Source organism: Periplaneta americana, chromosome 9 (genome assembly GCF_040183065.1).
Source record: "Periplaneta americana isolate PAMFEO1 chromosome 9, P.americana_PAMFEO1_priV1, whole genome shotgun sequence".
NCBI lineage: Eukaryota > Metazoa > Arthropoda > Insecta > Blattodea > Blattidae > Periplaneta > Periplaneta americana.
Window position 1 is genome coordinate 109,307,489 of NC_091125.1, and position 15,567 is coordinate 109,323,055.

Genomic DNA, 15,567 nt, shown 5'->3' on the forward strand with positions numbered 1-15,567 from the left:
ATGGCTGCGAATTCGATCCCTTCAATGTATAGACTTTGTTTGCTCTAGGCAACGATTTATCATTTATGTTTTCTTTTAGGCATTATACTCAATTAACATTGTCTCATAGTATTCTTAGTTATCCATTCATCGTCATTATTGTAATTAATTGTAATTATATTTGTGTAATAATAATTTTTGTTTTATGTTTTTGTTATATTCGTGCTGAACTGTAATTGACCACTGGCTGTTGTACAGCACATTAATTAATTAAATAAATAAATAAATAAATAAATAAATAAATAAATAAATAAATAAATAAACAAATAAATAAAATAAATAAATTATTATTATTATTATTATTATTATTATTATTATTATTATTATTATTATTATTATTATTATTATTATTATTATTATAAAGGGAAAAATAACCTGTATTACTTTAAAAATAATAATATTACACCTATTATTGTACGTCTTTTTCCACATGTTTTTAAACAATTCTTTCTGACATACGAATAGGTAACTGATAACCAATAGGCCTCAGTGTTTTATATAGAACATAATACTACCGTGTTGGTTATGATTATGAGTTATGACTTTATGACCCCTCTTGGTCTTTAGGGAACCTGAATAACTACAGACTCGGAGAGATTTTAGTTTGTTGTTACTACTGTTTACAGTGAGCAACAGTAACAAACATAAATGACACTCGGGAGTAAATTAAACGCAGAATAAATATGGGAAATGCCTGTTATTATTCGGTTGAGAAGCTTTTGTCATCTAGTCTTCTGTCAAAAAATCTGAAAGTTAGAATTTATAAAACAGTTATATTACCGGTTCTGTATGGTTGTGAAACTTGGACTCTCACTTTGAGAGAGGAACAGAGATTAAGGGTGTTTGAGAATAAGGTGCTTAGGAAAATATTTGGGGCTAAGAGGGATGAAGTTACAGGAGAATGGAGAAAGTTACACAACACAGAGCTGCACGCATTGTATACTTCATCTGACATAATTAGGAATATAAAATCCAGACGTTTGAGATGGGCAGGACATGTAGCACGTATGGGTGAATCCAGAAATGCATATAGTGTGTTAGTTGGGAGGCCGGAGGGCAAAAGACCTTTGGGGAGGCCGAGACGTAGATGGGAAGATAATATTAAAATGGATTTGAGAGAGGTAGGATATGATGGTAGAAATTGGATTAATCTTGCACAGGGTAGGGACCAATGACGGGCTTATGTGAGGGCGGCAATGAACCTCCGGGTTCCTTAAAAGCCAGTAAGTAAGTACTGTTTAGAGTACCGGTACTATACACATTTATTTTATTCAGAGACATTATTAAAAAGTTATTAACAACCCAAGCCCTTTTTATCAGAACGTACTGGCATTAGCAATATTGGTCTATGGTAGCAATCCTATTGCCTATTGCTTCACCTATTACTACAATTTATTTTTGAATAAAGGAATAACAACTGAATATTAATTTAATTGAAATTAAAATTTCTTCATCAAACTTGTGTATTCATTTGTCATATTAGCAGTAAGTGGATGCAAATTATGTATAAGTAGATAAGTTAAAAGTAGGCCATGTGTGGAAACTGGACATGTATTGCAAATTGCTGTAAACGTACCAGGAAAAAACCATAATATTCCTATTGTGGCTTAAAATAATAAAACATGCCGGTACTTAAGGAAATAAAAAAGTGAACTTCAAAACATATTCAGTGCATCTCATATGGGTTAGAGCTCCTTTTTTATTACCAGATTTACATCAGCTGTTACCCCAATTTATGTTGTGAAAAATAGTTAATTTCTGAGGAAATAGTGGGGAGTACCTCACTCGATAAGATCTGCCATAAAAAATATTGTCCTCCCCCCCCCCCCAGGCTAAGACTGAAATGACGTCCTTGTTTTTGAACTACTAATATTGGTTTTTCTCACAGGAAATACGTACAGAGCCACTAGCGTGGCTCAGTCGGTTAAGGTACTTGCCTGCCAGTCTGAAGTTGCGTTCGGGTGTGGGTTCAATCCCCGCTTGGGCTGATTACCTGTTTGGTTTTTTTTCCGATTTTTTCCCCAACCGTAATGTGAATGCCAGATAATCTATGGGGAATCCTCGGCCTCATCTCGCCAAATACCATCTCGTTATCACCAATTTCATCGACGCTAAATAACTTAGTAGTTGATACAGCGTCGTTAAATAACCAACTAAAAAAAATACGTACAGAGGGGAAATTATGCATAAATGTATTTAGAAATAAAAAATTACAAGTAGGAGAGATATTCTTTGATCTCTCCAAAGCTTTCGATTGTATTAATCATAAAATTCTACTACAAAAATTAGAATACTATGGTATCGGTATTAAAGGCATAGCATACATGTGGTTTGAGCCATATCTCCTAAACAGAAAACAAAAAGTTGAAATCAACGCATTAAGCAACTCTTGTGATAGAAATGTTAGAATTGGTTTTGCATGGATTAAGTTGGGAATGTGGAAATTAAGAGGTTTTAGAGGTAATAATAGAAAATGACATCTATATATTACTGTATGTGGCGAAATAGAAACTATAAAGCATAATTATATTGTTAACATGTGCCAAGACAGACTGGAGTGAACGCAGTTTTATGAAAAGGGAATGGCTAAATTTTAGTAATGATATTGTTTTAGCCAAAATATCAAGAATTAGAAATGAACATATAATAAAATCCTTAGGAACATACCTTTGGAAAGTAAGAGAAAAACGAATGAGGGAAATAAATAAGTTAAAAGATACATAAAATAAATTTTAAAATGTATGTGTGCATATAATGCAAGAAGGTATATCTCTGTATATAAAAATTGTATGCTGATAAGTAAGTGATAGCTATATGACCGGAGATCAATGCTGTCATTTAACATTGTAACACACTGCAAGTAAATAAATAAAAATCGCATTAATTAATTTCGAAGAAAGTTTAGTCTCAGATCAAGTGAGATGGAGCCGACCGATTATTCGTACCCAACGCTGTATTTAAACTAATCGTTTAAAAGCGTCTGCCACTGAATAACATTGGTTAATATGTATATGTTAATATTTTGGTCACTAGGAATTTAAAAGTGACAATTTGATTATTTTCGAATGGCGTGTGGCCTTGGGCTACAATGTGCATACAATTTTTTTTTTTTTTTTTTTTTTTTTTTTTTTTTTTTTTTTTTTTTCCGTGAAGGTCGAGTTGACCATGAGGATCCGGCTTTTGTCAGGTGGTGGGGGAACATGCGGTGCGGAACTGTGTTGAGTCTTGCGCTTATCTATATTGGAGTGAGCAGTTGCACAATTTCGCGAAATGAATGAACAGAGGTGTTGACAGTGTGAATAGTCTAACACTCTAACGTATTATCAATAGATCTGAATGTCACATGTTACGTTCTTGAAGAAGTATACTTCGTAGTTTCTTTACAGCCGTGACCCTCAGGATTGTGTTCACCATAATGAAATGACTTCAAACTGAAAAGCAGTTGATACCGGTAGTGTATGTAAGTAATTACCTGTAAAACAAATTATACTATTTTATTGCGACATGAAAAAATGTATTATTATTATTATTATTATTATTATTATTATTATTATTATTATTACTAGCCGTACCCGTGCGCTCCGCTGCACCCGTTAGAAATAAATATAAAGTAATTACATAATTAAAATAGAACGTTTGATCCAGGGAACATTCGTGTTTGATAGAAGGATAAATCGTTTAATATGCTACTTAATTTAAATTGTATTTAAATAATTAAAATGCGGTCATTTTGGTCCAGAGAGCAATCATTTGGTGCAATGACAATTCCTTTAACATATTTCTTAATTGTTATTACATGCAACCATAGTTCAATGAAGATTGACATATTCAGTTTTAATGTGCATACTTTATATTACTTGCTACATGTTTCAGAAGTTACTGTAATAACATTGTAGAATTATGTCCATCTAGAGAAACTACACTTTCCAATAGTAAAATAATAATTAAACAATTAATTAGCTTCCGATATTACTTCATACAAACACAGAAACATTCTCTTAGGCTATGTTTAATAGGTTTCGATTGTTGTTGTCCAAGGCCCCTTATAGACGAAGTCATTTGTTTTTATTTCAGTACAGCGCCTTAGATGGCGTTGTTATTGTAATTTTAAAACTCATTTATCTCATTAAATATCAGGCCTATCAAAATGTTGTATAGAATAAAACTTATCGGAAATTATTTTTAAAGAAACTTTTGTTATGTAATATTTTTCATGAAAATCAATAATAAGCGAGGTATTTCGATTTATTTAATTCAGGCCCCCTTATAACCCCCCTTTTAAATAAAGTATTTTGAATATCATATAGCCTAAAATCTAAGTTACAACGAACTTAATTTATATTCCAATTTTCATATAAATCGGTTCAGCCATTATCGCGTGAAAAGGTAACAAACATCCAGACAGATAGACAGACAGACAGACATACAAACAAAAATGTCAAAAAAAGCGATTTTCGGTTTCAGGATGGTTAATTATACATGTTAACACCAATTATTTTTGGAAAATCGAAAATTACCACAAACATTTTGGCTACAGATTTATTATTAGTATAGATTATTATTATTATTATTATTATTATTATTATTATTATTATTATTATTATTATTATTAGGAAAATTTTACTTTAAATGAATTACAAATAGTGCTATCACAATGTAAAAATAATAAGGCACCTGGGGAAGATGGTATCAATTCGGAATTATTCAAGTAGGCCTATGCAGGAGATGCTTTTAATAATAGATTTTTACTTTTTTTAAACAGAATATTTAATGATGAGAATCCTCCACCAGAAAGTTGGCAAAGAGCAATAGTAATTTCGGTACACAAAAAAGGTGTTATAAGCAATTGTGAAAAATTTAGAGGAATAAGCTTCTCAATTCTGGCTACAAAATTTATACCAAATGACTAAAAATTAAATTGAACCAATTTTATGACACTACACTGGGTGAAGCACAAAATGGATTCCGAAAAGGCAGATCATGCGAAGATGGATATTTTACACTGAAGCTTTTGATCGAAAAACATAGAGAATTTAATATTGAAACCCATCTGGCATTTATTGATATGAAGGAAGGCTTCGACAGAATAGATAGAAACAAATTATTGAATATTTTAGCACATGATGGTATTCCAAATCAATTAATAACAGCTATTTACAATATTTATAATAATAATCATATACAGGTTAGGATTGGAAACAAATATTCAGAATGGAAACGAATAAATCAAGGAGTGAGACAGGGTTGGAGTTTATCTCCTCTAATATTTATAATATACATGAATCACGTTATTAAGGAATGGAGATTGAAACCACATGTTAGTATACCGATAAGTCGTTTGTCCCAAATAGATACCTTATTATTTGCTGATGATATTGTGTTTATGGCAACTTCAGAAGATAATTTACAACGTTTGGTTTAATCAAATGGCAGAAAGTTTCAATATGAAAATTTCAACTGACAAATCTAAAGTGATAGCTTTTTTAGGAAAGGAACCAGTCCGTAGAAAAATTTGCATCAATAATAAGAACATCGAACAAGTTAAAAATTTTAGTTTTCTCGGTTACCAAATTTCATATGAAGAAGAAAAAGATTTGAATGAGAAAATTATTAAATTCAACAGAGTAATGGGGATAATTAATCAGATATTTAAACCAACCTTAGTACAAAAACACACGCGCACCAGAATTCATAAAACATTGGCCAGACCTATACTCTGTTTTGGTAGTGAAGCTTGGACGATTCGTAATATTGATTCACAAAGATTAACGGCGGCAGAAATGAGATTTATGCGTCGTACAGCGGGATAGACGAGAATGGATCACATTAGAAATTTTGACATTATGAAAGAACTGCAGATTAAACCGATTACGGAATACCTAAAGAAATACAGACAAAACTGGGGATCACATGTCATCAGAATGCCTCGTTCTAGAATTCCACGCCAAATTTTAAATTACCATCCTGTGGGCGAGAGATCCTTGGGCAGACCGTTCAAGCGTTGGCAAGAGACCGTAACGGGCCACTAGGCCCAATACATGCAAGGATGATGATGATGATGATGATTATTATTATTATTATTATTATTATTATTATTATTATTATTAGTATTAGGAATATGTATCTGATGAAATGTATTTAATATGCATGATAGTCGAAAGAAGGATACCAATGGCAAAGGAAACTTGGATTAGAAAAAGGAGCATCTTCTGCGGACCTCTGGAAAAAAATAACCAAGTGACGTGCCTTGTGTGGCATTGTATGGGGCAGAAACATTGACATTACGACGAAGTGAAGCGAAGCGACTAGAAATATGGATATGGAGAAGAATGGAACATGTGAAATGGAAAGATAGAAAAAGAAACGAAGCTGTGTTGGAAAGAATGGGTGAAGAAAGAATGATGCTGAAACTGATCAGGAAGAGAATAAGAAATTCGTTGGATCACTGGCTGAGAAGTAACTGCCTACTGAAGGATGCACTGGAAGGAATGGTGAACGGGGGAAAGTTCGTGGCAGATGATAACAGATGACAGAGGAATTAAGATTACATGAATTGTATGCGGAGACTAACAAGCAAACATTCTCATGGAGTCAGATAGCATTTTTTTTTCTTCCACCATGTTAATGTCAAAACAAGTGCTTATACAAATTTTGGACACTCGAGCGCAATTACAAGGGCCGTTCGAGAAGTAAGTTTCCCTGGGGTCGTTTACAGAAAGAAAACGCAATTTCATGGAAAAATTTATTGGAACACATACATACATAAAGACATACATACATACACACATAGTGTATTGCCCAAGGGCAGGTCTTTCACTGCAAACCCATCATTCCTATTTTCTGCCTTTCTCTTAGTCTCCACTTATGATCCATATATCTTAATGTCGTCTATTATCTGATACCTTCTTCTGCCCCAAACTCTTCTCCCTGGAATCAACTTTTGTATCCCTGTACCGTAGAAGTCTGCCTTCTGGGATCGGAACAGTGTGTGACAGCCGTCCGCACCTTTCTGTTGATCCCACGGTATGACAAATGTCTCAATTCTGATGGGGAATATGCTGAAAAGCAGCGCAACAATTGCTGTATCTGTTTCAATAAATCTTTCCATGGAATTGTATTTTCTTCCTGTAAACGGCCCCAGAGAGACTTACTCTCTGGACGGCCCTCTAATTGCGCTCGAGTGGCCAAAATATGTATACATAGGTACTTGTTTTGACATTATTAACGTGGTAGAAGAATAAAACTTAACGTTTTTATCTGTCCCCGTGAGAATGTTTGCTGTAAGAGGAAGGCAGAAAATAGGAAAGATTGGAGAATGCTGGGTTTGCAGTGAAAGACTTGCCGATGAGCAGAAAATTATGAATGAATGAATGCATGGTAGAACAGTTTAGCAATGTTAATAATAATAATAATAATAATAATAATAATAATAATAATAATAATGCAACACTAATCAGTGTAGAGTAAATATATTTATGCACAGAGACTCGATATACCAGGGATCATGGGCGTAATTTAAGGGGAAGTAATAGGAACGGTTGCTCCCCCAATTTCTACGTTTTTTGCATTAAAAAAATATGAATTATTTGATTTTTTGCTTACAGAATTATTTTAGAACAGTAAAAGTTATGTATTACAAGCATTTTTAGAGTACGTCGTTATTCTTCACAAGAATAATCATAGCGGGTGTTTAAAGCAACGCCGACGACACCTAGGGCCGAATCCATAGACATTCTTAGCGCGGGTTTCCGGTGGATGATCAGCGAACTAACGTTCTTCGTATTCATAAACCAGTGTTAGCGATATGATATGATATGGATCCTGTACAAGTAATCAGTCTATAGCTGGGGCTAGTTTAGCACGCTCGTAGCACGGGCTACCGAAATGTCTATGAATAGCACCCTTAGTATTTTGTACAGAACAGCAAATTGATTATTTTTTAAGAGAGAACTCATGTTCGAAAGAACGTATTAATAGTTTGGGCGCTTAGGCCGTCAAAGAAGCATCGCACGCCTGATGGTTACGCAACCCATCAATGATAAAAATGTAAGTCAGTTGGACTGCCTCTGATAGCGAAATTGCGCATGCTCGTAAACACAGCCGCATTCGAGTCTTATTCGTCATTTGTCTTGTGATCCTCTTCGTTGACACGCCGAAGACAATATACAAACGTTGAAGTGATCGACATGGTGCTTGCCTGCGGTAAAATGGACTGTGCTCGACGTTTGTATGCAGAAAAGTTTCGCTAACGGCATATTTCTTTCGCGGCCGTTGAGAGGATGCTCGAAAAGGTAGACAGATGTGCTGCACTGAACAGTGTTATCTAGAGTCCATTAATGAATTCTAGCACTTTTTTTTATTACAAGTTTACAACATTTTCCCCTATAAATATGTAATCATTGTGGCCTTGTGGGACCAAACTTCTGTATTTTTATTTCCTTTAAGGGAAGTATAAATTTAGTAAAATTCAAAACTTAATTTTTATATATTCAGAATTACTTTTTTGCTGAAATTTGGTATAGTAATTAGACAACATTCCTAGAGAAATGTATTATGTCTTTCACGTGTTAAATATTATTTACCTAGTTAACATGTTTCGGCCTGCTATTGGCCGTCTTCAGAGCTGGTTGTTGCGATCTTGGCGCCTTTTGTTTTGCTTCCTGTGGGGGTGTGTTTGTGTGGTGTAATGTGGAGTCAGAGTATGTGTGTTTCTGAAATTGAGTTGTGTGTTGAGAATCTTATTTGGGTGTGTTTTTGTGTGTCTGTATATTTCGTATTGTTCTAGTTTGTTTAGTTTCTGGCTTTTTGGTTTGATGTGTAGAATTTCCGTGTCTTTGTTGATGTCTCTGTAGGTGTGGTTAGCATTTGTGACGTGTTCTGCATATGTGAATGTGTTTTGTAATTTTGTTATGGCTGTGATGTGTTCTTTGTAAGTTGTTGCAGGTATTACATCAGAGTTTGTATACGCCTGTGTGGTTGTATTTGTTTGTTTGTGTGTTCACGAGATGTTTTTGTAGAGTATTATTTGTTCTGTATGCGATGTTGTAATTTAATTTCTTGAATGAGGTTGCAATCTTGTGTGTGTTTTTGTTTTCGTATGCTAGTGTGATGTATTTTTTGTGTTCTTGTGTTTGTGTTGTATTCTTATGTTTTTTGTGAATAGTCTATGTTTTGTCTTTCGTATTACTGTATGTTGTCTATTATGTTGGGGTTGTATCCGTTTTCTTGTCCTGTGTATTTGATTGTGTTTAGCTCTTCTTTGTAATCCTGTTGGTTCATGGGTATGTTGAGTAGTCTGTGTCCCATTGTTCGGAATGCAGCTTGTTTGTGTTGTGTATAGTGTTAAAAGTTGTGTAATCAAGATGTATAGGCCTAACATTCCTAAATTAATAAACAATTTTCAGAATCCAAAAAAATCTTATTGTTAAGGATAATTATAGTTCTAAATTGATGGGGTGCAATTTGTGCAGGGAAAATTGGTTTCACATATATCTTGTATAGTTTTGAATATTTAAAAATAATTGCTTTCTATCTTATTTAGGTCTATAATGAGTGTCCTGCCACTATCAGTTGGATATATAAACAAGAAATATTTTTTACTATTTTTTTGCCTTGAATTATAATATGTAATTATTTTTACATGAATGTTAATTAAAAAAAGAACCTGAAATCATGAAACAGTGCTAATGTTTGTTCTCCAGTATGGAATACACTTTAATGCAAATGTTCATGAATTTATCTTACAAAAATGTGGAAATTATGAGAAAAGAGATTTATAAAACGCAAGTTACAGAAAATGAGAGACAAACTTATCTACGACGAGAGGTTTGTCCATATTTAAATGACCAAGTTAACAGACACATTCTTATGTTCTTACGTTTTAGGTCATAACTCGAAAAGTATTAGAGATATTAAAATCCATAAAACAGACAAACAAACAGACAGACACACACACACACCGGCTTCCGAAGGTGTATATGTCATCTTAAATACAGTACTAAGTAGATATACATAGTGTTCTGCCAATCACTTGAAACCCAGCATTCTCCAATCTTTCGTATTTTCTGCCTTCCTCTTAGTCTCCGCATATGATTCACAAACCTTAATGTCGTCTATTATCTGATATCTTCTTCTGACCCAAACTCTTCTTCCGTTCAGGAATATCATGATATCTTATTAATTTATGAAGAAAGTCGTCGTAATTCAAATGCAGCAAGAAGGATGTATCGTCAACGTTTTCCACAAAGAAGGTTACCTAATCGGCGAACTTTTATAGCAGTTTGTCAACGATTATTAGAAACTGAGAATATCTTACCCCTTTTCGAAAATCATACAACTAGAAATTTCTTTAAAAATGATACTGCTTTACGAAAGCGGGATAGATTAAAATTTTGCATTAGAAAATCGTTAACCATTCTTTCCAGTGCATCCTTCAGTAGGCAGTTTCTTCTCAGCCAGTGACCCAACCAATTCTGTGAACTGTGAATGACATTGTAAGTTGTTTATCGAATACCTGTACTGAACTGCCATCCGCTTGGCAGGAGACCTATGGACAGGGAGCTTGAACTCAGCTGAGCTGTACGTCTGTGCAGAATAATCAGCTACTCTACCTGAAGCGGTGTTACTGTGTATTCGTCAGGAAATATGGTTGCTCCAGGCCACTTTATCCAGATCGATTGACTGGCAAAGGGAGCTCTGTCTCATGACTTGCAAAATTACCAGATCGTACACCTTTGGATTATTTCTTATGGGGTTCTGTGAAGGCTACTCTGTATGAAACTCCAATAGAATCACAGAAGGACCTTGTTGCGCGAATCCATCATACTGCTATAATAAGTTACGTATAAAGCCAAATTTTTTAATGTGTGCGTCAATCATTGCAGCATCCATGTATGCTCTACATCAAAGTTAGAGGTCGACAATTCGAAGTAATCCACAGACATAAACAACTAAATTCGGTAGACAGTAAAAGTAGATAGTTACCAGTGCATGTGAAAACGACATCGTCAGCTGCGGACTAAGTACATTGCAATCTATACTAATAATAAATCTGTAGCCGAAAATTTTCTGGTAATTTTCGATTTTCCAAAAATAATTGGTCCTAACATATATAATTAACCACCCTGAAACCGAAAATCGCATTTTTGAAATTTTTGTTTGTATGTATGTCTGTCTGTCTGTATGTTTGTTACCTTTTCACGCGATAATGGCTGAACCGATTTTTATGAAAATTGGAATATAAATTAAGTTCGTTGTAACTTAGATTTTAGGCTATATGGCATTCAAAATACTTTATTTAAAAGGGGGATTATAAGGGGCCTGAATTAAGTAAATCGAAATATCTCGCTTATTATTGATTTTTGTGAAAAATGTTACATAACAAAAGTTTCTTTAAAAATAATTTCCGATAAGTTTTGTTCTTTACAAAATTTTGATAGGACTGATATTTAATGAGATAAATGAGTTTTAAAATTAAAATAACGCCATCTAAGACGGTGCAATGAATTAAGAACAAATGACTTCGTCTATAAGGGGCCTTGGACAACAACAATCGAAACAGGGGCCTTGGACATCAACAATCGAAAGCTATTAAACATAGCCTACAGAGAATGTTTCTGTGTTTGTATGAAGTAATATCAGAAGCTAAATTAACCGATTTGTATAATTAATTATTATTTCACCATTGGAAAGTGTGTCTAGATGGACATAATGCTATAATGTTATTACAGTAACGTCTGAGTAAATCGAGGACAGGTAAGATTAAAATAGCTTCTTATGCACAGAAAATTTGATAGGCTATTTTGTACATTCGTTTTCTGTATTTCTTAAAATAATATTTATGTACACTCATTTTAATCTCAGAGAATTAACCAACACCGAGAGTGTATTGATTTAGTATGCAGTAATAGTACGTTAGCTTACCAATCCATTATTTTATAATTCAAATTTTAACTATGCTCAATTGAATCGTGTTAAAATAGATAAAATATATATCCAATAAATGGAATGCAAAAAAATTGGGTAATGAGCGAAGCAGATTATCTTGCGCTGTTGTAAAAGTTGTTCCCTGAATCAAACGTCCTATTTTAATTATGTAATTACTTTATATTTATTTCTAACAGGTGCAGCGGAGCGCACGGGTACGGCTAGTGATATAATATAATTTAAATATATTATATATTAGCGTCATGCATTATAGGCGCTATGTTGGGTTCAAGTTTGTCGAGTACGGCAAGTTCGATTTTCTCCGAAGTTCGCTCTGCAGAAGGAGGCTTGTCGTGTTTGTTTCACCTTGTTATAAAAATATTCGCTGTCCTTCACTCTAGTTTTAATCGCTTATGAATTTTAGCACAGATAGCCTATTGCTGCTAGTTTTCCATATGAAATTAGATGAAGTTTTTAATGTCGTGGTTGCCTCTCTCATGTTCGAACATTGCAGGGCATTAATAGATATACTAGGCCTATGTTTTGCAATTTAACCATCATTTTTTCTGATTTCCCTCCTGTCTATTTGTTAGTTTGAGTTAGGTATTCATGGAATACGGTGTGCTTAAGGTTTCTCGCAGCAAGAATTATAGATACATGATATGTCAAAACACAGAACTGATCCCTTTAATAATTTTTTCGTCGAAAAGTGATGACATATTTTTAAATCTCAATGCGTGAATACTGGTATTTCTTAATTTTTAGGGTTTATTTTACTAGTTTTGTATTATATTTAATTTCAATGAGATAATTATGAGAATTTAATGATACTAATACACTGTAATTTATTTATTTGAGAATTTAATGATACTAATACACTGTAATTTATTTATTTGTTCGTTTCAAGATGTGAACATAGTATACAGGATACACATTCACAATGTTCACGTATACAACAACATTAGATCTAATCATTTAATACAAAAAATAGAAGATTACAAAAATCAGTAAAGATAGAGTTATGAATGAATGAACGAACGAAAATTACATTTTCGTGAAAATTTCGAAATTGATTTTCTTCATGACTCATGTTTTCGCTATACATAACAGAAAGAAGGTTTAAAGCTTTGTATTATATTATGAAATCGATGTTAATCTGTTATTTTGTGAATATCATTTCTTTGTGATTCCGTTCGTCAATCATTAGACTACATTCACAACCCATGATATTTATTCTTAGGATCTAATAATGTGCAAAATAAGAGATTTAGGCTGTTCATACGGAGTATGTATTTGGCTTGTCGAGGAATGCCACCATACCAGAGGAACAAGACAGATAAGATTATCACTAGTGATTAAAACGACTCGCGCAAAAACTTTTCTAAATACAGATGGAATAGTCCTGTTATAATATAATCTTATCTCTTGCGACTGTTTTCAACAGCGATGTCCTTCATAAAACATGTGTGCTGATGACCTTGAACATGATCCATAAAACGAAATTAAATTTTCGTCAAATCCAAATGACGTCATTGCTTTATTATTTCCTCATGGGGCTCCCTATGAATGTTAAAATTCAACATTTCTTTTATATTATTTGCACAACTAAATTTCGCTTTTATAACTTGAAATAGACATACCATGTTCTAAAAAAGCTAAGTCGACAATGTGTTCCTATCGTCCTCGATGGTTGGTAATTATGACATTCACCACCAGACCCGAGGTTCGCATGTTTAAACCCGGCTTTGGATAATGGAATCGTTCGGAAGGAAAATTGAGTTTGGAGGTCTGTGGTCTAGATATATAGGAATATGCAACAGAATTCTGTCCCCGAAAAAGAGGTTTCTAGGCATATCGACAATTTCTCATTCGTGTCAAAATTCAACTCTGGTAACCTTCATTCTTTCGTGCCGTGGGAGTAATGAATGTCACTTTATAGGTATCTTGATATCAGGCATGTAATAATTGTTTCTACAGCCACACCATGAACTCAAAGAGGTCCCTAGTAAGAACCTTAAAATATGTATATTATAGGTCATACAGTAGAACGTGTCGTTTAGGCACAGTGAAAAGTACAGGTAACGTGTGAAAGGAGGAAGAGCCATACGATAAACACGAGGGATGCACAAGTTTTTAGTTACAACATTTATGGCGGAACATTAATTGAAATCATATTTTCAAAAACACACAAAACAAAAGAACACAAATTGTATAACGTTGCTTTCAAGCAGCATTTTTATGGCCATGAATTTCATTCTCTGTATGACTAACATAATATCACTGTCTTCTGTGGCCAAATTAACAAAACTACACTATTTCCTAAACATAATTATCCCTTCTCAAAGTTCAATTTATTCAGGTAGTATCTTTTTCCAATATCTGTTAGCGCCTGAGGTGATAAGTCATCCCATGCTTGTGCTATATTATATATAGCATCTTTGATTCTGTATCGCTTCCAGAAGTCTGTAGCACATTGCAGATCATGCTGTTCAAGAAATTTTCGCAGCAAAGCTTTGCGATATTTCCGCTTTAAGCTTTCGAGAACTCCCTGGTCCATGGGCTGTATGAGGGTTGTGGTGTGTGCCGGTAGGAAATGGCATTTTATTTTATCAGCACTCACTAACACTGTCAGTTGTGTGAACAGGAGCATTGTCCAACAAAAGAATAGCGTCTTCTGGCAAATTACATCTGTTTAAATATTGACAATCACGAGGTACAAAACACTTTGAAACCACTTATTAAATATTGTCTTGTCCATCCAGGCATTCTTTTGGGAGTAGTACAGAACTGGCAACGACTCCCTCTTTACGTTTTTTAACGCTCTGGGATGTGTAGCTTTCCCAATAACAAGAGGCAGTCTGTGAGTCCCACTCGCATTACAGTAGACTAGAAGTGTCAGTCTGTCCTTCTGCAGTTTGTACCCTGGTGCTGAAACCTCAGATGTAGATGCTAAGGTTGTATTCGGAAGAGCTTTTCAGTTCAGACCTGTTTCGTCACAGTTGTATATTTGTTCTTTTACAAGGTGACGAGATTATATGACACTTTTAAGGTCTTCGATGTATCCTGGCGTTGTAGAAATATTGGCACTTAGTTTTTCACCTTGTATGCTAAGTTTTCGGATGCCATGCCGGGATTTAAAAGCCTTCAGCCATCCACAGCTGGCTTTGAAATTTGTGTCACCTCCCATCTTTCTATTCAAGTCTAAAGCTTTTTCACATAGTAGTGGTTCGGACACAGGAATTTTCCGGGTCCTTTGTACTTTAAGCCATTGGAACATTGCACCGTCAAATTCGTGGAAAGCAAACGTACTACTTTGAATTACTTTGCGTCTTCCTGCATCACCAACACTATTCTTGGCTCTTTATGCCATTTCCAGAATCTCCGTTCGATTTTGTTTTATTCTAAATATTGTCCTCATTCATACCTATACCGTACCTACTCGCTATGTCAGACACAAAGTCACCATTTTGTAAGCATTTTATACTGGGTATTCATTTCAAAGTGTGTCATGACGTCACTGTTGTGAGTCAGCGATTTGAAGCGAGTTTCAGCTTTTATGTCAGAGAAGTTGCCTATTAATCAAGGCGTTCAATCTGAACTTGA

General features: G+C 34.2%; 1 protein-coding gene across 3 annotated transcripts in view; it reads left to right on the forward strand.

The window, feature by feature from the left end:
- The first annotated feature begins 3,236 nt into the window (after positions 1–3,236).
- LOC138706376 (arrestin domain-containing protein 17-like) overlaps positions 3,237–15,567 on the forward strand; it is a 41,397-nt gene continuing 29,066 nt past the window's right edge. The window contains exon 1 of one of the 3 annotated variants that reach the window (XM_069835581.1): positions 3,237–3,499. The gene's annotated coding sequence lies outside the window, so the exon portion shown is untranslated. Of the gene's footprint in view, positions 3,500–8,165; positions 8,331–15,567 lie in introns of those variants that run through there. The other 2 variants (XM_069835582.1, XM_069835580.1) reach the window with 2 other exon arrangements.